Source organism: Piliocolobus tephrosceles, chromosome 3 (assembly GCF_002776525.5).
Source record: "Piliocolobus tephrosceles isolate RC106 chromosome 3, ASM277652v3, whole genome shotgun sequence".
Classification (NCBI taxonomy): Eukaryota; Metazoa; Chordata; class Mammalia; order Primates; family Cercopithecidae; genus Piliocolobus; species Piliocolobus tephrosceles.
The window spans coordinates 143474011-143500847 of record NC_045436.1 but is presented as its reverse complement, the minus strand read 5'-3'; the positions used below and the strand labels follow the sequence as shown (position 1 = coordinate 143500847).

The following is a 26837-nucleotide window of genomic DNA, read 5'->3' as shown; positions in this document are numbered from 1 at the left end:
TTCAGTTGTAGGGTATTAATGAAAAGACCACTTAGTCAAGTGAGTAGACTCTTCATTCAGCTCATTATTAAATGTATTTAATTTTACATGGTTTGGTTCATGGGGACCTTGGGTAAGGGACCATACTCCAAACTCTTGGTATTATCCTCCCAATAGTCATAATAATATTCTCCCTGGTGCACTGTATTCTCTCAGAGGTTTTAAATGTTTGCATGCAGCCATTTCTAGAACATCAAATGATCTCTCTTCAACTGGAATGACAAAAGTTGAAAGAAATGTGCAACCATGAGGACACTGTAACCTATGAATGACATGCTGAGACCAAAAACCCAAAATGATGGTAACTGAGAGTGGTGCTAAGGGCCCTAAGTATTGGTTACACTCTTGATAAAGTGAAACCTGGCCAAAAAGCAGAATTTGTTTAAAACAACATTATGGAGGCCATTATTTTGGACTGAGCTCATGCACTAGGCCCCAACAAACCAAACCAAACCAAACTAAAATGGAGTCACTCATACTAAATGTGACATAATCAAACTAAGGCTTTAAGAAAACATAGATCGTAGAACAGATCAGGTTTTGTTTCCTCCTGTAAACAGGATGTTCCAGCATAAGGAAGTACCCTCTATTCAGTCCTTAGTGCCTCCTTGCAAAACCGACTGTTCTACTGTTTTTCAGTGGGCTTCAAAATCATATAAGTACATTTATAAAAGTGATAGTAACATCAATGACTAAGGTTTTGGTCAATCTCTCAAAAAGTTGAGAAAATGACTAAAAGGGGGGATTGTTAAAGCAAACTAAATATGGCCTGAGAAGGACTCTGTACATCTATATTTGAGTCCTTGTGGATGAACTGTAACCTAGCTTAATAGCCAGACAAAATTGAAAATCTAACTTAATAGTATGCATTTGTAATGATGGTTGAGTGTTGGCCAATCCCAGCAGCCATACTTCAACCACTCATAGAGGCTGAATGTTCAAACTACGTTCAAAAAGGCAAAAGTCGAGCCGTAACCAATCTCACTGTTTCTGTACCTCACTTCTGATTCCTGTATGTCACTATACCTTTTTTGTCTGTAAATTTATTCTGACCATGAGGTACCCCTGGAGTCTCTGTGAATCTGCTGCGGTTCTGGGGGCTGCCCAATTCACAAATCATTCATTGCTCAATTAAACTCTTATAAATTTAATTCAGCTGAAGTTTTTCTTTTATCACTATCAAAGATTATTCTACAATAGATCATAGGAAAATCTAGCAGACCACTCTGACTTGGCTTTTTAGTTTCCTCAACTCAGGAATATAGTTCCAAGGGCCTGGTGCTGTGTATCTGCTTTCTTGTTTTCTATCTATTTATTCAAATCTGGTCTTGTCTTTTGTCAATATAGTTCTAAAATCCTGTATAAGCCATGAAGTGTTCACAGAATTAGGTCTAGAAGGATTTTGAGGAGAGGTAGGACTTCTTTTCTTTTCTGGTAACAGAGTAGATCCTTGATTCCTGAGCTGCTGCTTCTTAGATTAACAGTATATGAGTTAGGAAGCTCATTATTCTGGCCTCTTCTGATGTGATCAGTTCCCCACTCTACTAAATTACAGATAACTTTGAGTACACTTTTGTGAGAAACTGGGCTGTCATGGGGAACTATATTGACTCACTTATTTCTTTGATCGCAGGTTGATCTTTTGCATTGCTTTCTTGGCTGTTCACTAGTAAATGGAAATAAACACAACCTTAAACACAGCCCAAGTCATCACTGTAGACCAACCTTTAGGGTCTAGTTAATTATCATTCCCTCACATTTAGTTTCCTGTTCTAAACTTATATTTTCTTTCAATATTGCTAGATAGTTTTACATAGGCACCTTCTACCTTATCCAATGGCAGTCATCTTCCAGGCCCACTCTGTACCTGTCTTTGGGCTTTGTGTTGCAAGAGAAATATAAAAAATTCTTTGTTTAAACCTCTGCAAGTTGGATTTTATATTACTTCTAACAGAATACATTCCTTGGTTGATTCCCTCATACAATCAGAATCCTGGAAGGTAGGACTATTCCAGAAGTGGTTAATTCAGTGGTTCAACAAAGTCATCAGAAATTGAGGGTCTTGCCATTTTTCTACCTCATAGTTGCTTGATGCTTGTAGCAGCTTCAGTCGTCACATCCTTTCATACTAATGTCAAGAGAGAGGGAAAATAAAGAAATGTTTCTGTCCTGGTCTTTTTTAAGGGAAGAAAAATGGTTTTGCAGTCCCTCAGCCTACTTCTTATGTCTCATCAGACAGAATTTGGTCAGTGCCCATACCAAACTAAATGCTTGCCAAGGGAGATAAATAACCATGGCTGGCTCTGGCCAATCAGGAGTCATTGCTGGGGATGAAGATGGGTCCTGTCTTCCCAGAAGGAAATATTAGGTTGGTGCAAAAGTAATTGTAGTTTTGTAACTGCCCAATGGGATCACCTTGACCGCTGCCTAGACAGAGCCGATTTATCAAGACAAGGGAATTACAGTGGTGAAAGAATAATTCACTCAAAGCCAGCTGTGCGGGAGACTGGAGTTTTATTATTATTCAAATCAGTCTATCTGAGCATTTGGGGATTAGAGATTTTAGGGATAATTTGGTGGGTATGGGCTCAGAAAGTGGGGAGTGCTGATTGGTCAGATTGAAGATAAAATCATAGGGGGTCGAAGTAAGTTCTTCTTGCTGACTTTGGGATGGGATCACATATCTGGTTGAGCCAGATGATCAGTCTGAGTGGTGTCATCTGCTGCAGTGTCTGCAAAACATCTCAAGCACTGATCTTAGGTTTTACAACAGTGATTTCATTCTCAGGAACAATTTGGGGAGGTTCAGACTCTTTCGGTCAGAGGCTGCATGGCCCCTAAACCATGATATCTAATCTTGTAGCTAATTTGTTAATCCTACAAAGGCAGACTGGTCCCCAGGCAAGAAGGAGTTTTTCAGGAAATGGCTATTATCCATGTTTCAGAGTTTAAACTATAAGCTAAACTCCTTCCCATGGCTAGTTCAGCCTACACCCAGGAATGAGCAAAGATGGTTTAGAGGTTTGAAGGAAGATGGGGTCGGTTAGGTCTGATCTCTCTCACTGACATAATTTCCTCAGTTATGATTTTTTCAAAGGTGGTTTGTTTTTGCCTTTTTTTTTTTTTTTTTATTGCAAAGACCTCAATTACTTTTGCACCAACCGAAGAGCTACTTGGAGGGCAATTAATAAAATCAAAGTTCTGTCAGAGGGAAGAAGTGGGGAAATGGATAATGGCTGTTGGCATAGCAACTGACAGTGTCTAGTGCTGAAATACCACTGGCTTCTTTGACCTGAGTCACTTTCATGGGTTCTTACACCACTTAGTAGAGAAAGTTCCTCAGTAACATACTGGATATTCTGGTAATTTGACATATGGAAACCCAAACTAATTTTTATTTGGGCAAGTTAGTTAAAGTTACCAATTTATTTACCAATGAATGTTATGTAACTTTATAGAATGGTGCAGGATGATGAACCCCAGCCGAACAGAAATAAAGTTAGAGTTCGGCCGGGCGCGGTGGCTCAAGCCTGTAATCCCAGCACTTTGGGAGGCCGAGACGGGCGGATCACGAGGTCAGGAGATCGAGACCATCCTGGCTAACACAGTGAAACCCCGTCTCTACTAAAAAATACAAAAAACTAGCCGGGCGACTTGGCGGGGGCCTGTAGTCCCAGCTACTTGGGAGGCTGAGGCAAGAGAATGGCGTAAATCCTGGAGGCGGAGTTTGCACTGAGCTGAGATCCCGCCATTGCACTCCAGCCTGGGCGGCAGAGCCAGACTCCGTCTCAAAAAAAAAAAAAAGAAAAAAAAGAAAAGGTATTTTATTTTTAAAAATAACCATTAAAGATATGTCACAAAACAGTCCTTGCAGAAGACTTACTTTCATTTTACCTTTTGAATAACCTTACCTGTTGGAGAATAACTTCATTCTAGGCCAGATACCTTAATACAAATATCTGAAAAATGAGAGGCCACCTAGAAATGAGAAGAAAGTTAAATGATGTGACATCCTAGCCATTGTTTGTTTTTAAGGTGAAGATGTGAGGTGGCTCTTAATTGAGTTTTGCAGAGTTTTGCTGAGAAATTTTATCTCTGCCCTCAGATTTATTCCCACCTTCAGTGGTTTGTAAGGATGACTGAAGAGCCTGGTCACCTCAGAGCTGTAAGGGCTAGGCTCAGAAGAACACAAAGAAGGACCCTGGTGTTTTATGATTAGAAGAGTATTTTTAAAATATTTACAAATGAATAGAACTAGGTTCTATTCATGAATAACTAAGGTAGGCCTAGCTGAGCAAAATTATGAGACAGACTGTAATAAACAATGTATATTTATTTTTGAAAGATCAACTTGAGAAGGTAAGCATGCTGAGTCTAGCTATCACTCAAGGTAGAATTAACAATAGTCACTTTTTGCTTTAAAAAGAGATTAAGTTGTCCAATTCTTAGTGGTTCCTGGTAGCAGTTTATAGAAATTCCTTAAAGATCTGCATTGGCATATTTATTATAGGAGATGTCCTTTCCCACTAGAATGTACCCATGGGATTTAGGTATGTTTTATCCATTTCAAAAATCACTTTCTTATCCTTTAGTTCTTATCCCTTAGATATAGAAACGTGTCCTCTGCAAACAGGGATAGTTTGACTTCTGATCTTCCTATTTGGATGCCCTTTATTTCTTTCTTTTGGCTTATTGCTCTGGCTAGGACTTCCAATTACTCTGTTGAATAGGAGTGGTGAGAGAGGGCATCCTTGTCTTGTGTCAGTTTTCAAGGGCAATACTTTCAGCTTTTTCTCATTCAGTATGTTGTTGCCTTGGGTCTGTCATATATGGCTCTTATTATTTTGAGGTATATTCCTTCAATACCTAGTTTATTGAGGGAATTGAACATGAGGAGATGTTGAATATTATTGAAAGCCTTTCCGCATCTATTGAGATGATCATGTCATTTTTGTTTAGTTCTGTTTATATGATTAATCACATTTATTGATGTGCATATTTTGAATCAACCTTGTCCCCAAGGGATAAAGCCTGCTCAATCATGGTGGGTTAGCTTTTTGATGTGCTGCTGGATTCAGTTTGCAAGTATTCTGTTGAAGATTTTTGCATCAATGTTCATTAAGGATATTGGCCTGAAATCTTTTTTTCTTTTGTCTCTGCCAAGTTTTAGTATCAGGATGATGCTGAGCTCATATAATGAGTTAGGAAGGAATGCTCCCTCTCAATTTTTTGGAATAGTTTCAGTAGAAATGGTACCAACTCTTCTTTGTACATCTGGTAGATTTCAGCTGTAAATTCATATGGTCCTGGACATTTTTTTGGTTGGTAGACTATTTATTACTAATTCAACTTCCAGAGATGGTTATTGATCTATTCAAGGAATCAATTTCTTCTTGGTTCAGTCTTGGGAGGGTGTATGTGTCCAGCAATCTATCCATCTCTTCTAGGTTTTCTAGTTTGTGCTTATAGAGGTTTTTGTAGTAGCATCTGATAGTTATTTTTATTTCTGTGGTGTCAGTGGTAACATCCCCTTTGTTGTTTCTGATTGTGTCTATTTAGATCTTCTCTCCTTTCTTCTACTAATCTAGCTAGCAGCCTATCTTATTAAAAAACCAACTCCTGGATTCATTGATCTTTTCGATTTTTGATTTGTGGGTGTCCTGATATCCTTCAGTTTAGCTCTGATTTTGATTATTTCTTGTCTTCTGCTATATCCTGTTTAATTCTTATGTGAACTGCATGCACCTAGGAATATAATCTGTGGTGTTGGTTCTATTTTCTTTTACTAGTTATACAATTTCACTTTAGACAAACTTACAACCATTTTGCCTGTGAATTTTTTTCATTAGAAGACTTGTAATTGCAATATTGTTTTCAAAATGAATAACTAATACCACTGCATTGCTTTATTAATGCTATGCACGCTTGGGCTTTAAGAAATCATTTCTTTATATCTTATTGCACTTACAAATATAGCTTTAGTTGAATCATTGACTATTAAACACCAAGTGATCAAGGGTTGTCAACTAAAAAGGGCCTTAAATCAAAGCAGCCTTTCCTCTACCTTCCCTTTGAAACAAACAACGAAAATTAAAGGACTTGCAATGTACTTCTATCCAATACGAAAGTAATAGATCTCTGGGAAATTATTTTAATAGTCTTATTAAGATCAAGATCAAAGCAGCTTCATGGCTGCCTTAGAATATGTATCAGTACACTTTGCTGCTGAGTGAAAAAAATGAGTTATAACAACAGCATGTAGAGGCAACACCATTTTGTTTTGTTTTTAAAAGTGCATCCATGTATGTAAAAAATATGCATAGAAAGACCATTATGATATTCATTAAAATGAAAATTTTTAAATTGGAATAAAGAGATATATGTCAGTAACAAGCATCAGTTTTATTTTTCTATGTGTCTGTATAGACATGAATTCTAGAAGTTTCCATGTATTTTGTTGTAAGGTTACCTAGAATACATACCAATGATTAGACCAAAGACACAGTTTACACAACTGAATATTGTCAATTTACAATGGTAGAGAATATAACCAAGAATAGAGTAACAAAAATGACAGAAGAACAAAAACATAAATTTTAAATCTTAAGAGTTATGTTTATCAGAGTTATGCTATTCCTTATTATTATATCTGAAGACGAATACAATATTGGTAGGCAAGAATGTGAAATAGCTTATTATTGTGTTTAATATTCCCTCGTGTGAAATAATATTGGCATTTACATTCATAGGAGCACTGTAGTTTTCATTTTTGTTAAAACTCAGTAACAAACACATTTGTAATATGAAAGAGTTGGGTTCATTTCACTTTACATATAAGCAACTTCATACCCAGAGCTCATTAATTTATCCTCAAACCATATATAAATTATTGAACCAGTCTTGTTTTGCTAGATAAGTGGAATATGAAAATGAGACCCCAACAGGCAATATTTATTAATTTCCATGAAGTCTTTATACGTTTCTCTTCTACATCTTAAAGATACAGAGAGAATTCCAGCATTTCTGATTTATTAAGGAATGAGTACAATCCAGTTAACCAAAAACTTTAGAGCAGGAGTTGAATTTTAAGATTTCTTTAATTTGGTTTGCCTTGGATTATCTCATAAGGACATGGTTTTAAATTCATATATATGCTTCCACATGTGGATTCATCCCCTTTGTTCTTTTATTTTGTCTTTTTATTTAAGAAAACATCCTGGTGGGGCACAGTGGCTCATGCCTGTAATCCCAGCACTTTGGGAGGCAAGGTGGGCAGATCACAAGGTCAGGAGATTGAGGCCATCTTGGCCAACGTGGTGAAACCCCATCTGTACTAAAATCCAAAAAAGAAAAAAAAATTAGCTGGGCTTGGTGGTGTGCGCCTGTAGTCCCAGCTACTCAGGAGGCTGAGGCAGGAGAATTGCTTGAACCCAGGAGCGAAGATTGCAGTGAGCCGAGATCACACCACTGTACTCCAGCCTGATGACAGAGTGAAACTCTGTCTCAAATAAAAAAAAAAAAAAAAAAAAAAAGGAAAAGAAGAAAACATCCTTCATGAATTACTGATTTCTTAGATTATGTGTTCATATGCTCTTTCTCCTGATATTTACAAATAGGTTTTTCTAGAAAATGATATGTGATTCCTGGAAATAAGTGAATTGGCAGATAATTCAGGAAGATGTGAGAAATATATATTAATAACAAGTTGGAAAAATTCAGTGTATATAATGACACCAAGCATTAGTGAGGCTATGGGAGAAGATTAAACCATATACGTGTTCATTGGAGTGTGAATTGGTTTCACCATTTTGGAGAGCAATTTGGGAGTACCTTGCAAATTAAAAGATGTACATGCCTTACCATCTCACTCTTGGATTTCTCTACCCTAGAAAAAACAAGGTATTTTTGCACAAAGAAATTCTTTGAGCAAGTTTGTAACAAGGGAAACAATCCACTTAACAATGAATAAATATATAAATCATGGTTTATTCAGACAATTACTATGCAAGTTTTATAATGAATGATCTAGATCTACACGAATAAATGTGATTAAAAAATGCAATGCTGAGTTTTTTAAAAGGTTGCAAAGGATACTTAAAGTATAATACATTCATTTAAATGTTAAACATAGTTTTATTTGTGGATGCTATGTACATAACAAATGTACAAAACTGTCCATGAAATTAATGCACACCAGCTTTAGAACAGTGGTTACCTCTGGGAAGGACGATGGTAGGTTGAAGATATGATGTACCTGTGACATTTCATTTTTAAGAAGACAAAGTGAGTGAATTAAAGCAAAGTAAGCCAAATATTAACATGGGTTTAATCTTAGCATTTTAACAATGTTATACCTACAAGTGTCTTTCACATTATCTTCTGTATTCTTTTATGTGTTTAAATGGTTTCATCATGAAAAAGGAAAAAAATTTCTAAGTGTTCACTCAGTGAAAGGCTGCATTCAACCAAGTGAATGTAATTCCCTTAGTGGGCAAAATTGAAGTAGGGGAATTGAAGAGGCTTTCTCCTAAGCTGGGCATGGAGTAGCTAAAGGAATTAATTTATCAGCGAGTGAACTTTTAAAGGGGATATTCTCATGCGAACTTAATCTATTCTGATATAGTCTTCTTTAAGAAAAAAAACTTGAGCAGTTAACTTCTTTAACACTCCTATTTCTGCAGTAATACAAATAATGATAATATTATATAAGAACATTATATTCAGGTTCTACTCAATGATTTATATATTTTCTCATCTAATTCTCACAATGTCTCTATGAAGTAGTTGTTATTATAAACCACATTAAAAGATGGGCTAAAGTGCTTTTCCCATTCACATAGCAGAGTTAATCTATTACTGACAAGATTCACCACGAGAATCATTTTCTCTGAGAACAACAAATTAATAAGTAAATAAACAAAATATTAGGGAAAATGGGGATGATCCTGTCAATATTCCTTCACTCTCATTTAATAGTGAACTCCCCATTCAGTTGCCATCAGTAGAGTTTGAAAATTAAGGAAGATTATGCTTATAAACTAACAGACCCTATATTGTTCCTTTTCAATACTAAATAGAATAATATTTCTTTTTGTTTTAGTGTTAGAAACTTCAAAAATAGTTTTCTTGAATATGAAAACATGGATTTTTATTAATAATCAGCTATCTGAATAGAAAAGTCATGGCTACTTCTTTTTTTTTTATTCTTTGAGAGAGAGTCTTCTTCTGTCAACCGGCTGGAGTGCAGCAACATAATTTCAGTTCACTGGAATCTCCACCTCTTGGTTCAAGCAATTCTTATGCCTCAGCCTCCCGAGAAACGGGGATTACAGGCGTGCACCACCATGTCTTGTTAACATGGCTACTTCTTAATTTCCTTCCAGCTCATAAAATTTCTGTGTTCATATAGTTAGATTGATTAGATACTAATTCTGCCTTTGAAAAATAATAATTATTTTATAAAGAAATAGAAATTTGCTCATTTGAGCATTTAAAGGATTTTCAAATTGAGAAATTGTGTAGGTAGAGTTTTGATATAATAAAGTCAAAGCAGAAAGATTTCCTAAAATATTTTTCAAGTATATTTATTTTTCTCACAAATAAGAAAAGCTAATGAGGATGAGATGAGATTTTGTAGTAAGTTGACTAGTTTTCTGAAGTTATTTGACAATAGGCTTAATTTTTTTAAATAATTAATTGTAGCTACATTTATCAAGCCATCAAATGTTCCAATAAGCAATGATTACTTTCCAGGCATTGAGCTCTGCCTCTTTACAAATAAGGTCTCATTTAGTCCTGACAAATTTTAAGGTGGGTATTTTTACACTCACTTTACAGATGGGAAAACTGAAGATGTGAGAGATCACATAGATCACATAAAGGGCTCAAGGTTGTATAGCTTTGCAAATAGCAGAGTCATGATTCAATCAGAATAGGATTTGAATTCATGCTCTCAATTCTGCTCTCCCTCAGGCTGTTAAGAAGAACTCTGTGTAAAACCTTCATAACTGATTTCAGGAAAAGCAGGCGAATCTGAGCTCTGAAACCTACCACCCTGTTTTATGGCAGGTTGAGCACATACTGCTTCTTGATAAGAAACAGTCACAAACAAGAATAGTAACCTAAGAGCAAATCAATAAGGGAGTTTTAAAAGATGGAGACAGAGTTTAATGGAAAAATGTCTTTGGCTTGGAGGAAGGAAACTATAATTTGTTTTTCTTCTTTTTTATCCATAAAAATATTTGAGGAGTAGTATTCTGAATTATTTTCCAGACAGAGAAACTGTAAAAGACTGCCAGAGAGTGAGTGAAGTTGGATTCAGAATAAAGTGTTTTATTATTACAAAAGCAATATGTGCACATGTTAGAAAACTAGAAAATATTAATAATCAAAGAAAATAAAGGAAACTTAGAAATTTATAACTATCATTGAGTAGTAAACACCGTTCTGACCTTGGTGTTCACAACTCTACATACATTCTTTAAGAATCAAATCACGCCATGCAAAAGCTACTTGATTGTAGCTTTTCTAAAGTTTAAAAGCTTTTGTTTTATTCTTTAAGGCAAAAATGGAGCTACAGAAATGTCAATACAGTAAATGTATATCGTTGATATTTTTGACTACATTTCCATAAAACTCACTCACCTCAATACAGCATTATTTTCTTCTGTTCTCTATTTAAGATAGTTCATCCGGCGGAGCAAGATGGCCGAATAGGAACAGCTCCAGTCTCCATCTCCCAGCGTGAGCGACGCAGAAGACCGGTGATTTCTGCATTTTCAACTGAGGTACTGGGGTCATCTCACTGGGGAGTGCCGGACAATCTGTGCCGGTCAGCTGCTGCAGCCTGACCAGCGAGAGCTGAAGCAGGGCGAGGCATCGCCTCACCTGGGAAGCGCGAGGGGGAAGGGAGTCCCTTTTTCTAGCCAGGGGAACTGAGACACACAACACCTGGAAAATCGGGTAACTCCCATCCCAATACTGCGCTGTAACACCGGCACACCAGAGAATATATCCCACACCTGGCTGGGAGGGTCCCATGCCCACGGAGCCTCCCTCCTTGCTAACACAGCAGTCTGCGGCAATCTAACGGCAAGGCAGCAGCGAGGCTGGGGGAGGGGCGCCCGCCATCGCTGAGGCTTAAGTAGGTAAATAAAGCCGCTGGGAAGCTCGAACTGGGTGGAGCTCACAGCAGCTCAAGCAAACCTGCCTGTCTCTGTAGACTCCACCTCTGGGGACAGGGCTCAGCTAAAGGAGCAGAAGCCTGTGCAGACGCGAATGACTCTGTCTGACAGCTTTGAAGAGAGCAGTGGATCTCCCAACACGGAGGTTGAGATCTGAGAAGGGGCAGGCTGCCTGCTCAAGTGGGTCCCTGACTCCTGAGTCGCCTAACTGGGAGACATCCTCCACTAGGGGCAGTCTGACACCCCACACCTCACAGGGTGGAGTACACCCCTGAGAGGAAGCTTCCAAAGCAAGAATCAGACAGGTGCACTCACTGTTCAGCAATATTCTATCTTCTGCAACCTCTGCTGCTGATACCCAGGCAAACAGGGTCTGGAGTGGACCTCAAGCAATCTCCAACAGACCTATAGCTGAGGGTCCTGACTGTCAGAAGGAAAACTATCAAACAGGAAGGACACCTATACCAAAACCCCATCAGTACGTCACCATCATCAAAGACCAGAGACAGATAAAACCACAAAGATGGGGAAAAAGCAGGACAGAAAAGCTGGAAATTCAAAAAATAAGAGCGCATCTCCTCCTGCAAAGGAGCACAGCCCATCGCCAGCAACGGATCAAAGCTGGTCAGAGAATGATTTTGATGAGATGAGAGAAGAAGGCTTCAGTCCATCAAACCTCTCAGAGCTAAAGGAGGAATTACGTACCCAGCGCAAAGAAACTAAAAATCTTGAAGATAGTTCATCATAATGATGACCTGAGACTTGATGCCAGCTTCTTGGTGCATGTCAGGACTTTCATGAATTGAACTGTAAACTTGACAAATCAGTGTCAATCATGATTCTTCTTCCAGGTTGGAAGGCTAAGCCAGGGCCAAAGTTAAAACAGACATAACCATAACTTCTGAAAGATAAAAGAGAGCCTACAGGGTATATATTTTACACATGAGGAAAGTGAAGACCCTCCAAAATAATGTCCAAGGCCACACAATTATTACTAGTTATTGGTGAGAGAGCATGGTGAAATCCACCTGGCCTAGAATCTGACCCTTTGCTCTTTCATCTGCTGCATACTATCTCCCATTAAGGATCCCATCTCATGAGATTGGAAGATAGAGTACTGTGTGGTCTAGCCTTATTAGAGGCAATGTTTCCAACCTCCAGACTCATGGCCCTGCAGAAATCAGGAACAACTCTACAATTACAAAATCCCATAAGGCATAGTAATTGTCCCCGATACACTTTAATAAAAGTCTTTTCTACCATGGGAAGAATGGAATGCTCATTAATAGGTCCTAGGATTTAGGACAGCCATTGAAAGGGGTTTTTATTTCCTTTGTAAAGTCTGACTGAGCTATGAGGCATGGTGAGAGTTTGAGGTAGAGGAATGAAAGCAGACCAGAAGCTGGCCAGAACATAGCTAAAGATTTAACTTCACCAATGGGCATGTTTTCTTTTCCTCATCCTCTCTCTGTCAGTTGTCATTATTATTTTTGCCCATTACTAAGAATTTTACAAAATATAACATATGTCATGCCTACTATAGACATTGAGCTCAGTGCTTTCATAGGCATTATATTATTTAATGTTATGAATCAAATTATGCTATTTACACTGTACAGATTAGCAAACTGAGGCTTGACCTCAGTAATGTTAATACTAACCTTATGTAATTTGGTCAAGGACCTCCAATCCATTCTAACTTGTCTTTGGGTGTCCAGAGCCCATGCTGTTTACAATCTGGTATGCTGTTCTTCTGATAAACATCCAGGAAGGGTTGATGTCCCAAAATCCAAGTCAGAGTGCAGAGCAAGATGGAAAGTGCTCTGTAGGGTGGCATGAGAAGAGGGGTCCAAGCTGGGGCACATGGGGTTTAAGTTAAAGAGCTTTCTGGTTCACATTGTCCAGGATTAAGGAATTTGATTCCTCTGACCATCCCCAAGGCCATGCCCTGGGAGTAGGGCTAGAAGGGTCCCCAGGCTGAGGTTCAGGGCTGTACTTTTTGTCCAGCTGTGAACATAGATAAAAATTAGGAATCAGAGAAGAAACCTCTATGATTTATGCTAGATGCTCATGGAGGTACCACAGAGCGTAATTCACTCTGAACCTCCTACAACAGGCATTGATGTAACAGACTGATCACAGAGCTCATTCACTTCCAAATACACTGCCAGGTGCTCTCATGGGATTGGAACCTAGAGAGGAAATTCATCAACCTGGGCTGTTAAGTGAGTCATAAGACACAGACTTCACTTACCCACTGGAGTGGTATTTATATGCACCATTAACAGGGATTTTATGTTCTGTGCAATTACTTCTCTTTCTCAGTCCAAGTTTATTTTACATATATTGTAGAAATATTTGACAACTACTCCAAAAAAGAGACAGTAGCGGAGCCAAGTCAATGAAGCTTCCGTGTTGTATTCAGTTCCTGGCTAATGAGAGATTTATATGTGTTCAGTCTCAGGGCAGAGATGAGAATGGTGAGGATCTTCCAGCCAAAGAAAAACATGTTCAAGTAGCAATATAATGGTGAAAGGGAATACTCAAGCTAATAAATGTCACTCTGAAAGGTAGTGAGCCAGCTTTATCTCTGTATTGCCACTGTCAGAGTATGCACATTTTTGATCTGAATATTTATAGCAATAATTTAAAAAGTGTGATCCCCAGACCAACAGCATGAGAATCAATTGGATCAACCTGAAAATGCATTCTCAGGCCCCACACCAAACCTACTGAATTAGAAACTCTGGGGGTGGGGACGAGTCTTCCAGGAGACTGTGATGCAACAAAAGTTTGAGAAGCACTGATCTGTAGCATTACACCATTTAATTGTCAGAGCAGCTATATGAGCTAAGTATGATCATCTTTGTTTTATAGAAGAGAAATCCAAGAAATGTCAAATTAATGAAAAGTATCATGTTCAAGATCACACAGCTAGTAACTGGCAAAGTTGAGATTAAAATTCATCGTTATAAGGCTCCAGAATCTATATACCATGCTACTTCCAGATGATTTTAACTATCAACTGCATTTAATTATTTAATCCATTTGAACATTTTCTCTAGAGATAATTATATCATATCATATATGTGATAATATATGTTTATTTTGCTTTTCATCTAGCACTGAAATGACATAATATGTGAAAGGGGAGGCAATAACTCCACTTCCATCCTCTTAGGGTCCCAGTTGGGCTGGAAGATTAAATAACAGGAAAAAAGCATACAAATTTATCTAACACAAGTTTTAGGTGGTACAGGAGCTCTCATAAAGAAGTGAAGACTCAGAGAAGCAGTTAGAGTCTATCACTTACATCTGAATTGGACAAAGGATAGCAAATTGTGGGATGTGGTATGGCAGAGGGGCTTGGGCTAGGGTAGTTAACTGGGTAGAGAAGTGACTAGGAAGGTAAGGGTTAATTTAACCAAGTTCATTTGTAAAGATATCCCTGAGTGTCAACTTCACATCCTTGATAAGAATAATGCTTTCCTTCTGGTATAGGGAGAACATTTCTCACATGGGAATTTTAATTCCTGCTTTTAAAAAGTAGAATGAAGGTCAGAGTGATCTTCTTCCATCTGCTGTTTTTTTTTTAAAGTACCTTTAGTTGAAAATAGTCAATGTTGCGGGAAGTTAGGGACCCCGAACGGAGGGACCGGCCGAAGCCGCGGCAGAAGAACATAAATTGTGAAGATTTCATGGACATTTATTAGTTCTCCAAAGGAACATCCCTGAGAAAGAGAATGCGCCCTGAAGGTAGGACTATAGACGGCCCCTTTTAAGGCGTCTCGTTTTTTATGGTTGAAGTAGATGGGATGAAATAAGCCCTGGTATCCTATAGTGCTCCCAGGCTTATCATTATCAGGTGGACAAAAATTCGCACCTAATAAATTGTGGTCAGACAGGTTACCTGCTCTCAAACCCTGTTTCCTGATAAGATGTTATCAATGACAATGCGTGCCCGAAACTTCATTAGCAATTTTAATTTCTCCTCATCCGGTGGTCCTGTGGTCTTGCCTTGCCTCCATTTGCTTTGTGATATTTTATTACACTTCACTTTGTGAAGTGTGTGATCTCTGTGATCCACACCCTATTCGTGCACTCCCTCCCCTTTTGAAAATCGCTAATAAAAACTTGCTGGTTTTACGGCTCGGGGAACATCACGGATCCTGCTGACATGTGATGTCTCCCCCAGACACCCAGCTTTAAATTTCTCTCTCTTGTGCTCTTTCCCTTTATTTCTCAACCCAGCTGAGACACTTGGGAAATAGAAAAGAATCCATGTTAAACATCGCGAGCGGGTTCTCCTGATAAGTCAATATGCCAGAGCAGCATATCTTGGGGTGGCATGTTCATAACTCCTTCAGGAACCATCTTCAGCATGGAATGATCTGGAAAATCTTTCTGATCAACCAGTTCCCTTCTATTTCCCTTCAGTTCTTTTTCTTCCATAATTTATTTTGAAAAAAATTTCAAAGCTACAAAAATGGAAAGAATAGTCTAATAAACACCATTACATTTTTAACCTAGTTTCCAAATACCATTTTGTCACTTTTACTTTATTTCTCTCTGTGTATAGATAGGTGTATGTTTGTATATTCCTCATGCACATTTTCCTGAACTATTTGAAAGTAAGCTGCGGATATTATAACAGTTTATTTCTAAATAACTCAGTATATGTCTCTAATAACAAGAGCTTTCACTTACATAATGACAATATTATTAGTATGCCCAACAAGTTTAACGTTGATTCAACAATATAATCAAATATACAGTGCATATTCAAGTTTCCCCAATTATTATTATTATTATTATTATTTTTATTATTATTAAGACAGAGTCTTGCTCTGTCACCTGGACTGGACTGCAATGGCGCGATCTCTGCTCACTGCAACTTCTGCCTCCCAGGTTCAAACAATTCTCCTGCCTCAGCTCCCAAATAGCTGGGATTATAGGCACCCACCACCATGCCCAGCTAATTTTTGTATTTTTAGTAGAGACAGGGTTTCAACATATTGGTCAGGCTGGTCTCGAACTCCTCACCTCAGATGATCCGCTTTCCTTGGCCTCTCAGAGTGCTGCGATTACAGGTGTGAGCCATCGTGCCCAGCTTCTTTGAAGTATTTTTGGGTGGCATATAGGAAAAAATGGCCAGAGACAATCTTTTATGTTTGAATTTTTTCAAATTCTTGTAATAGTAGCCTACTTTTAAAAGATCTGCTTAGAATTTGGGTCACAGACTTGATGTCTGGTGGATTTCTACATCTCTGTGAGTTTAGTCATCTTTCAGAAGTGTTATATATATACAAGTGGGTATGGCATATATTATATCAATATGCTTTATATATATATATATACACACACATACATTTAACTTTTATGAGAAAAACTCTTTATACAGTCATGTGTCACTTAATGATGGGAGCACATCCTGAGAAATGCATCAGTAGGCCATTTCATCATTGTGCCAACATAAGAGAATATACTTCCACAGACCTAGGTGGTATCTTGTATTCTACAGATAGGCTATATTGATAGTATGGCCTATTGCTTCTAGGTTACAAACCTGCGCAGCATGTTACTGTACTGAATATTGTGGGCAATTGTCACATAATTGTAAGTATTTGTGTATCTAAACACATCTAACATAGAAAAGATACAGTAAAAAAATACAGTATAAAAATAAAACATGGTATGCCTCTATAGGCCACTCACTGTGAATGGAGCTTGCATACTGGAAGCTGCTTTGGGTAAGTCAGAGAGTGAGAGGTGAGTAAATGTGAAGCTCTATGACTTCACTGTACACTGCTGTAGACTTTATAAACACTGTACACTTAGACTACACTTAATTTATTAAAAATATTTTTCTTTCTTCAATAATAAATTAGCCTTGGCTTACTGTAAACTTTTTCTATATAAACTTTTTAATTTTAAAAAACTTTCTCACTCTTTTACAGTGACACTTAGCTTAAAACACAAACACATTGTACAGCTGTATAAAAATATTTTTTCTGTGTATCCTTATTCCACAAGCTTTTTTCTACTTTTAAAATTTCTAATTTTTACTTTTTAAAGTGTTTTTGTTAAAAACTAAGACACAAGCACACACATTAGTTTAAACCTACACAGGGTCAGGATCCTCAGTATCAATGTCTTCCACCTCCATATCCTGTCACACTGGAAAGTCTCCAGCAGTTATAACCACATGGAGCAGTCATCTTCAATAACAATGCCTTCTTCTGGAAAACCTCCTGAAGGCTGTTTACAGTTAACTTTATACAACTATAAATAGAAGGAATGTGCTCTAAAAATGAAGATATAGGAACCAGTAACATAGTTGTTTATTATCATTATCATGTACATAATTTATTACATTATGTAATAATAATTACTATGTAATAATAATTGTATATGCTAGACTTTTATACAAGTAGCTGTGCAGTAGATTTGTTTACACCAGCATCACACAAGAATCATGTGTTGTGCTACAATGTTAGCAATGGCTGCAATGTCACTAGGCGATAGGAAATTCTCAGTTCGATTATAACCCACTTGGTCCATCTTTGAAATGTTGTTTTGTGGTGCATGAATGTATTTTATGTGATAATATGAGTCACCACCAGGTTTTAATATTGCTACAGGGAAAATAAATAACTAAGGTGCAAATGATCTGTGTTCTTTCTTGAATAAAAGTGAGAAAACAAATCACAACAATTGGAAGCAACTTTTAGAGTATGTGGAAAGTATAAACACAATGAATTGTGAGAAAGTAAATTTTGTGATACAGTGGATGAACTGGGATTAAAAGTAGTAAATTACTATTTTTATAAAAATGCCATTTAAAAATTATAAGAAAAAGTCACTTCATGATCATTTAGACTTGCTCTTGTGAATTAATAATATATGTATTTAAAAAGCATGTGTAGGAAACCAAGAAAAGCTGGGAAAAGTAATTTAGGATTATTTATAACGTAGAAATTAAGATAAATTAGACAGGCTGAGTGTAACAATTTTCCAGCTGTGCCCCTTCTGGTTTTCTTGGCTTCTTAGTGCTGGGAAAACCTAGAAAAAGTGCATGGCTTCTTAGTGCTGGGAAAACCCAGAAAAAGCCCAAATCTGTGGTTGAGTTAGTGGTTTGGATATTAGAAGTGTATCTGCAAAACTTCAGAACAAATCTGTTACTTTAAATTAAGCTCCTAAGAATTTATTTCTTCAAATTTTTCATCATGCTTCCATTAAAGAGTGTATATCTGGGGGGTACACTGTCCCATGCAGCTCACTTAGGTGGAGAAAATTTTTCAGAGTTTGAATTTTTCAGAATTTGAGGCAAACCATCTTGATCTTTCAGGTGCAAACAGTGTCACTGTGAACTACTGGACAGATGTACCCTGCACACTGGCTCCTAGCCAAGAAGAAAATGGGGCCAAATGGATTTCCAAGCCATGCACTGTGAGCAGATGCTTCAAAAGGACCAAGAGGCTTCCGCCCAGAGGGCCTTTCTATAATTTATGCAAAGAACACAAATGGGCTGTTAACCCTAGCCAAATTTACAACATCGATGCAATTTGGAGATATTCTCCATTAAGTGTTATTCCCACATGACTCAGGAACAGAGATGGTGAGTGGCAGATGAAGGCTATACTCCTCCATTAAAATGACAGGTACTGGCAGGGCGCAGTGGCTCACACCTGTAATCCCAGCACTTTGGGAGGCTCAGGCAAGTGGGTCACCTGAGGTCAGGGAGTTCAAGAGCAGCCTGGTCAACATGGTGAAACCCTGTCTGTACTAAAAATACAAAAATTGGCTGGGCGTGGTGACACATACCTGTAATCCCAGCTACGTGGGAGCCTGAAGCAGGAGAATCTCTTGAACCTGGGAGGCTGAAGTTGCAGTGAGCCAAGATTGAACCATTGCACTCCAGGATGGGTGACAGAGTGAGACACCATCAAAAAAAAAAAAAAAAAAAAGAAAAAGAAAAGACAGGAAGTGATTATTGATAATCACTTTTTATTTTCTCTGTTCTCTCCAGAAGAGGAAACTGGTCTTATAAAGCTTTTTCCAGTGAAAAACAGTACTTATGTTTAAAGAAATATTTCTAGTATTCAAATTGAGTGACACATTGTTAATGGAATCTTAGTTTGGGGGATTTCTACTTTGAGTTTTACTTCCTATAATACTGGAATTTCAAAATAAAGGCACTTAAAATATCCTTTATGGTAGGTTTTTAACTACCTAAGAATTTTTTATTCTTTATTTTTACTCTGTGTAATCATATTAGGACAGCTTAAAATAATCAATGGCTTTTGAAAGAAAATATTTACCAAAAAAGTTAAGGAACCGAAAAAGGAAAAACAGTAATAAACCTTAAAGAAGTGTTTATTGCTATTTTCTTTTTCTCTTTCTGTTGCTGGCTATCTGATCTTTCCTAATACAGCTGATTCTCACTGTTACTTCTAATTTTTTTCTGAGAGCTTTTGAAAACTACTCTCTTTGAAAGAAAGCAAGGCAAAGCAACAGTTTAGTCTGTTTCTTTATCAGACTTCAATATTAAAATATTAGAAGTACTTTTGGAAAATTTCTTAACAAATCTTCTGTTACTTTAAATAAAGCTCCCAGAAATTTATTTCTTCAACTTTTCACCTATTATTCCATTAAAGTGTGTATATCTAGGTGTCTTGTTTTTTCTAAGACCACCAGAGCGAGCACAAAAGAACCAGCAAGTAGGCACAGGTCAGGAGCAAAACTGCAAGTTTATTTTAGTAACCTAAGGTGTGGAGAAGAAGTCTGTCGGCCTCAGGCAAGAAGGCCAGCAGAGTTCCCCTTCCCCAAGCTCTCGGACGGAGTTCCGACAGTTCCAACAGTGATGGGAAGCTGGGAAGTCCGTGTGGCTCAATGGTGGAGAGCGGCTTTTCTAGGAGTGGGAGGGCAATAGGTGGGGCATGGGCATGTCAGGGGCGTTCCGCAGGTGCGACCAGGTAAATCTTGGTCTCTTCAGATTGACGTCACCTGGCGCATGCCCAGTTGGTCTGCACCCTCCCTGGGCGCCGGCTGCATTTTCGTGTGTGCGGGAAAAGTTGGGAGGGGGGATGAAGAACCCGGATGTGCACCATCTTGCCGTTCGTCCAAACAGTCCAACCTTTTATTGATAATAGTGATAAAGGGGCGCTGTGGTCTGTCTGGCTACTTCCTGCTGTTAAGGGGTGTTGTTAAAGTCGGAGCCCATGGTTGGTATTTGGACGCACGGATGAAAAATAAAATAAGGCACAGTATTAGTATAGGAATGAGGAATGGAAGCATTTGTTGGAATATGGGCAAAACCCAGAAGGAAGGTCCTGGCAAGGTTGGGGAGTATGAGATAGTTAAGAAAATTTAGTAAGTTTCAGGTGAGTGGGGGAAAGCCAAACTGATTTCCACTGATTGCTTTTGATAGGGGCCCTTTTTAGTTGGGAATGAGGAATGAGTGTGCAAAGTACTTGTTGGCCAGGCAGCAATTAAGGAATGGAGTTTTTCGTGGAGTAGGCTGCTTTCCACTTACTCCTACTACAGAGATATTGATGGAAGGCTAGGTCCAGAGAAGGACGGCAAAACAGAATAGGTAGCCTCGCTGTTGATTAAAAAATTGTCTTACCCGCTACCAGGAGAGTTACCCGCAGCTCGGCGAGGGTGATGGGGGTCCCCAAGTCTCGGCACCTTCAGTTGTCATCGTCCAGATGTAGGAGCTGGAAGGAGCTCCCAGGATCCTGGGAAAGGGGGTCACGTAGAGGCGTGGCACCTGTTCTCAGGGTGGGGCAATCAGCCTTCCAGTTTCCTCCCTGCTGGCAAGCAGGGCAGGGGGTTGCTGGTGGACGAGGGTCAGGACATTCACTGGCCCAATGTCCTGATGCCTTGCACTTATAGCAAGGCTGCGTTGGGGCTCGGGGACCTTGCGGACACCTGTTGGCATAGTGTCCTGCCTTGCCACACTTATAGCAGGCTCCTTTCGTGGCCTTGGAGTCTGTGGGGTATGTGCTCTCTGGCCTGGGGTTACGACTGGGCTGTAAAGCCGCTGCTAGGAGCTGTAACTCAGCCGTCTCCTCTCTGGAGCTATAGACCTTAAAGGCTAATTTAACTAGGTCTTGTATTGGTGTCTGAGGACCATCCTCTACCTTTTGAAGTTTTTTACGAATGTCAGGAGCTGATTGAGAAATGAAATAAGACGCCAAAATGGTGGCCCCTGTGGGGGAGGCCGGATCTAACCGGGTATACTGGGTTAGAACCTCAGTCAGTTTAGGGTAAAGGTTAGGATAACCTGGAGGTCATGCCAAGTTAAGTCATAGGCCTGACAAAGGTATCTAAATTCCTTTATGTATATGGTAGGATTAGCTGAGAAATCACCTAAACGCTTCTCAATTTTGGAAAGATCGGCCAATGAAAAAGGGACATGTACTCTGACTACCCTCTCCACCCCAGCTACCTCTCGCAAAGGTGCTAACACAGTAGGAGGGTGTGGGCAGAGATAGGGGACTCAAGACAGCCAGTTGGGGGCCCCGAAGGAGGCACGGGACCGAGTGGATTACTAGTAGATAAGGAGGAGGAAGGAGGAGTCTGGATGGGGGGAGGAGGAGGAGTCTGGGCAGGAAGGGAGGGGGTGGGGAGAGCGGGGAGAGAAGGAGTATAGGGACGAGAGCCTAAGGCCCAAAAGCCTTGTATGTAAATTTCGGACCACTTGCCTAGCCGCTGGCAGAAATTGCTGAGGTCAATCACGCCACAGTGGAAAGGAAAATTAACCACTTCCTCCTAAGGTCTTGTTCAAGCTGTAAGGTTTTTAAATTGGCTAGGAGGCACCCTAAGGGGGTGCTCTTTGGAAATTTGGACTGGAGGGGTTTCCCATTTGTTTCCTCTTTACCGACACACAATGGACACAATGGAAATGGAAGTGGATCTCTGCCTGGCTTCAAAGCGTCCTTTGGAACCAGCAGAGACAGACTGGAGGCTCTTGAAGCCAAGGTGGAGATTACCTTCAGGTGGACGTCTCCGTCCTGAATGGGTCTCCGAGCCACATGGTGGCTCCAAATGGACCTCGGACCTGCGCAGGATTTTGGCCGAGGGACACAATGGACACAATGGAAATGGAAGTGTATCTCTGCCTGGCTTCAAAGCGTCCTTTGGAACCAGCAGAGACAGACTGGAGGCTCATGGAGCCAAAGTGGAGATTACCTTCAGGCAGACGTCTCCGTCCTGAAGGGGTCTCCCGAGCCACTTGGTGGCTCCAAGTGGACCTCGGACCTGCACAGGATTTCTGGCCGAGGGAGGTAAAGAGGAGACAAGGGCACTTACCCCAGAGAGGCCATGAGAGTGAGGGAAGCGGGTCTCAGGTCCTGGTCCGTCTGTGGTGTGGAAGCAGGAGGAGGTTCCTCAATCCCTAGAGGCCTGAGGAGGGGTCTCCTCCCGGGTCTTCGGCACCAACTGATTTGTTTTTTCTAAGACCAGCCGAGCGTGGGCACGAAAGAACCGGCGACCAGGCAAGGGTAGGAGCAAAACTGCAAGTTTATTTTTGGTAACCTAAGGTGTGGGGGTGAAGTCTGTTGGCCTCCGGCAAAGGAGGCCGGCAGAGTGCCCCCCGGTGGGGCTCTCGGACGGAGTTCCCACAGTCTCCACATCCTGACAGGAGTGGGGCTGCGAGAAGACCGCCGGTGGTCTTTGAAAAAACAAGACACTGGGGAATACATTGTCCCCAAGATATTAATTAATTAAGCAATTTAAGCATTAATTAAGCAATTTTACATTGGTTTTTATTACAGTTACTGTTCTGGTCAGAATGATTGCCAATGATAGCAACCTCTAACAAATACTGCACTGAAGTTAATTGTCTTTACATCCCTGAAGGGGAAAACTGGGAAATAATGGTGATTCTTTGAAAATAGTCATTCAATTTTTTTTGAGATATGCCTGTTGAGCTACCTTTTTCCTTGTATACATGTGAGCAGCAATATTTCCAGGTATAGATCATTTATAGCTAACCAAGTTCCCACAATCTCTGCAAACCTTAGTACTTTTCTGTTCTCTTCTCTTTTTCTTTTCTTTTCTCTCTGAGGTGGAGTTTTGTTCTTGTTCAGGCTGGAGTACAGTGGCACAATCTCAGCTCACCACAACCTCTGCCTCCCAGGTTCAGGCAATTCTCCTGCCTCAGCCTCCTGAGTAGCTGGGATTACAGGCATACGCCACCACACCTGGCTAATTTTTTTTTTCTTTTATTTCAGTAGAGATGGTGTTTCACGATGTTGGTCAGGCTGGCCTCAAACTCCCGACCGCATGTGATCTGCCCACCTCAGTCTCCCAAAGTGCTGGGATTACAGGCATGCACCGCTGTGCCCAGACACCTTTGTAGTTTTCAATAGCTGTGTCTGTTCCACTCCCTCCCCAATCCACTGCCCCTCCACCTCCAAAGGCCTCCTTACCATGCCAGATAGGCCAGATGATTGCTTGCATCATGTTGACTCTTATCTTGCTACCCTGGAGATACTGCCTACATTCTACCCTTGTTTGTAGTTTTCAGTGTGATCATATACCTGAAGCAAGTGTGTTGGGGTAACTAAGAGTAACCTTTTTCAAATTGGTTTATAATCAAGCAAATTTCTCACTGGAACTCAAAGAGGAGACAAGCTCCTTCTTTTCTCACACCTCCAGTTGGGGTGTGTTTTTTCTGGTTATGAAGAAATATTCAATACTTTTAAATCTTGGCCAATTGCCAGATTTGTGATGCCACCGTGAAGGTTTACAACGGATTTTTGAAGGTAGCTATATTTAAGACTTTACTGTTATAACATTGGAGGCTGTTAATTCTCCAATGCCCACTATAAAATAACAAAGTGGCGATTTCATTGCTTTCTTACAGAGTCAGCAGAGAGGGTACAACTGAGGAGCTTTCATAAATCATAAATCACAGGATTTACAATTTGGTGAAATACGAGAGGAGATAAACAACAAAGCGAGGTTTTTGAGATATTGGGAATGTTGCTGACCTGTCATACTGTTTCCCATTGTGAGTGAATTCCTTTCATTATGTACTTATTTTTTCATAGTAGTAGATATTATACTGCCTATATTCCTTTCTGATAATTTTGGGAACATAGAACGGTAAATATTTGATATTTGTAACATTTAGCACCTGAGGGCAAGTGACAGCCCCATAGCAGGAGTGGCTTAGAGAAGACAGACATTTATTTCTCTGTCAATTAACAGGAGGCAGAAGTAGGCAGTTTAGTAAAGAGACACCACAATCAGGAGGGACTCAGGTTCTTCCTACCAGGTCTTTTTGCCACCCTAACATGGCTTCCAACTCAAACTCCAAGATAGCTGCTCAAGATGGACATCTCACATCCGCACTCCCAGCAGGAAGGAGGAAGGGTCTGACCTTTCCTTTAAGGGGGAACACTTCCTGGAGCTGGTACACAACACTTCTACTTAGATCCGACTGGCCAGAATTTAGTCATATGGCCATGTATCGCTATAAGGAAGACTAAAATGTAAATTTTATTTTGGACAACCATATGCCCAGCTAAAAATTAGTGGTTCCATTACCAAAGAAGTAGGAGAGGACGAATATTGGGACACAATTAGCCGTCTCTGCAATAACCTTTTAATAGTTTGCTCTAGATACTATAGAGGCTACGTTTTTCCATTTTGTTTTGTTTCTTATTGATTTTCTTAAAGAATAATACTAGGTATTTATATATAAACGATACTATTTTTTCTGTCATATTTGTGACTAATAAATTTCAATGCTACTTTTTAAAGTCTTTTATATTCAGTCAATGTTTATTAAAAGAGATATATAAAATGCTTATGTTGTCAAATTTACTAATCATAAACATTGGGATGCTTTTCTCATTGCTTTTAAGTGTACAAAATGTTTTCCATCCTGAGATCCAGAGATTGGATCAATAATTGCCTTCATTTTCTTCTACTTTATTTTTTGTTTAACTTAATTAGGTATATGGTATGAGGAAAGGCTCTAAATCCATAATTATTTTCTAAATACCCACTCTAAATCTCTGTTATTTATTAAATAATCTTTTTCTTTTGCATTGATTTGTAGTGTCTTATTCATTATATAATTATACAAACAAAAATAATATATATATTTTGAACTTACCCTGTTTCATTCGTGCTAGAAATGTTTTTGTAGCAGAATATTTGCTTGTGATGAGAAATTTTGTTGAAAAGTATTTGGATAGCCTCCGGGCACAGTTATTACCACTTATTATCTAGAGATAAAAGCATTTCTCTCATTTTTTAAAAGTGAATTTAGAAAATGCTTCTCCACATGAAGGTCCTGTAAGCACTTCAAACTCAGTATGTCTAAAAGAAACCCATTATTTTGTAGCCTCATTACAACTCTCCTCCTGTAATGTTACCCAGTACTGTTAATGGTGTAGCTTTCATCCAGTCTCCCTAGCTACAAACCTCAGCATCACTTTCCTTCTGCATTTCTTCTGCTATTCCTCAGTGTTTGCTAATCCGTCCTGCAATGTTACCAGAATCAGTTTTTTTTTTTTTTAGAAGACAGAGTTTCACTGTTATCACCCAGGCTGGAGTGCAGTGGCACGATCTCGGCTCACTGCAACCTCCACCTCCTGGGTTCAAGTGATTCTCCTGCCTTAGCCTCCCGAGTAGCTGGGGTTACATGTGGCTGCCATCACACCTGGCTATTTTTTGTATTTTTTAGTAGAGAAGGGGTTTCGCCATGTTGGCCAGGCTGGCCTCAAACTCCTGACCTCATGTGATCTGCCCACCTCGGCCTCTCAAAGTGCTGGGATTACAGGCGTGAGCTACCGTGACCGGCCCAGAATCAGTTTTCTCTGTTTGTTGCCACTGCCTCTACTCTCAGGGTTGCACCTTCTCTACCCTGGATGCAGAGAACAGCTCCAGCCTCTCACCTGTGCATCCTCTGCATAGGTATCAGTTATCTCCCTAAATTACAGATTCAAATACATTACTTCTTCTGCTCTTAATCCTTGGGTGGCTTCCCATCATCTTTGGAATAAAGTCATTAACATGATATTCAAAGCTGACCACAAGGTAGGTCTACAGTAAACTTTCTTTTCCCCACTCTTCATTCCTGGCTGCCCATGAAGCCTGTGGTCTGTCACCCAGGTAAATGGCTCACCTTTACTTTAGAATATTTACACATCCTTTCCCTTGAGCTGTTTTGCCCATAAACACCTTTCCCTCTCTGTTTACATAACCCACACTTTAAGTCCCAGATCAAATATCTTTGGCTCTTGAAAGCTCCCTTTATCCATTCAGTCAAACTTAATTGCCGGGTGCTCTATGCTCCTATTGAATTTGTGCACACATTTATCATAGCCCAGATTACCTTCTAAATTATTTAAGTTGCAGTGTATCTGGTGAGACAGTACTTTTTAAGAGGACTAAAGTGGCCATCAATCTTTGTAGAAGCAGAATATTACCTTTTTTGCAGTTTTTTTTATTTTTTAAAATTCTGGGGAATAACCTAAATATTTTCTCTTAGTTATACAACTGCAAGGTGAATTTGCTCTTGCAGTGTGAAGCATATGTAACCCCTGTCCCTCTAGTACCCCTCAACATTCAGAACTAATCCTTGGTGAAGAG

At 39.4% G+C, this 26837-nt stretch overlaps 1 long non-coding RNA gene across 1 annotated transcript; it reads left to right on the top strand.

The window, feature by feature from the left end:
• The first annotated feature begins 23769 nt into the window (after positions 1–23769).
• LOC111550870 lies at positions 23770–24993 on the top strand. The gene is made up of 2 exons (XR_002734194.1): positions 23770–23995; positions 24097–24993. It is a non-coding gene; the product is annotated as an uncharacterized LOC111550870 (long non-coding RNA).
• The last annotated feature ends 1844 nt before the right edge of the window (positions 24994–26837 follow it).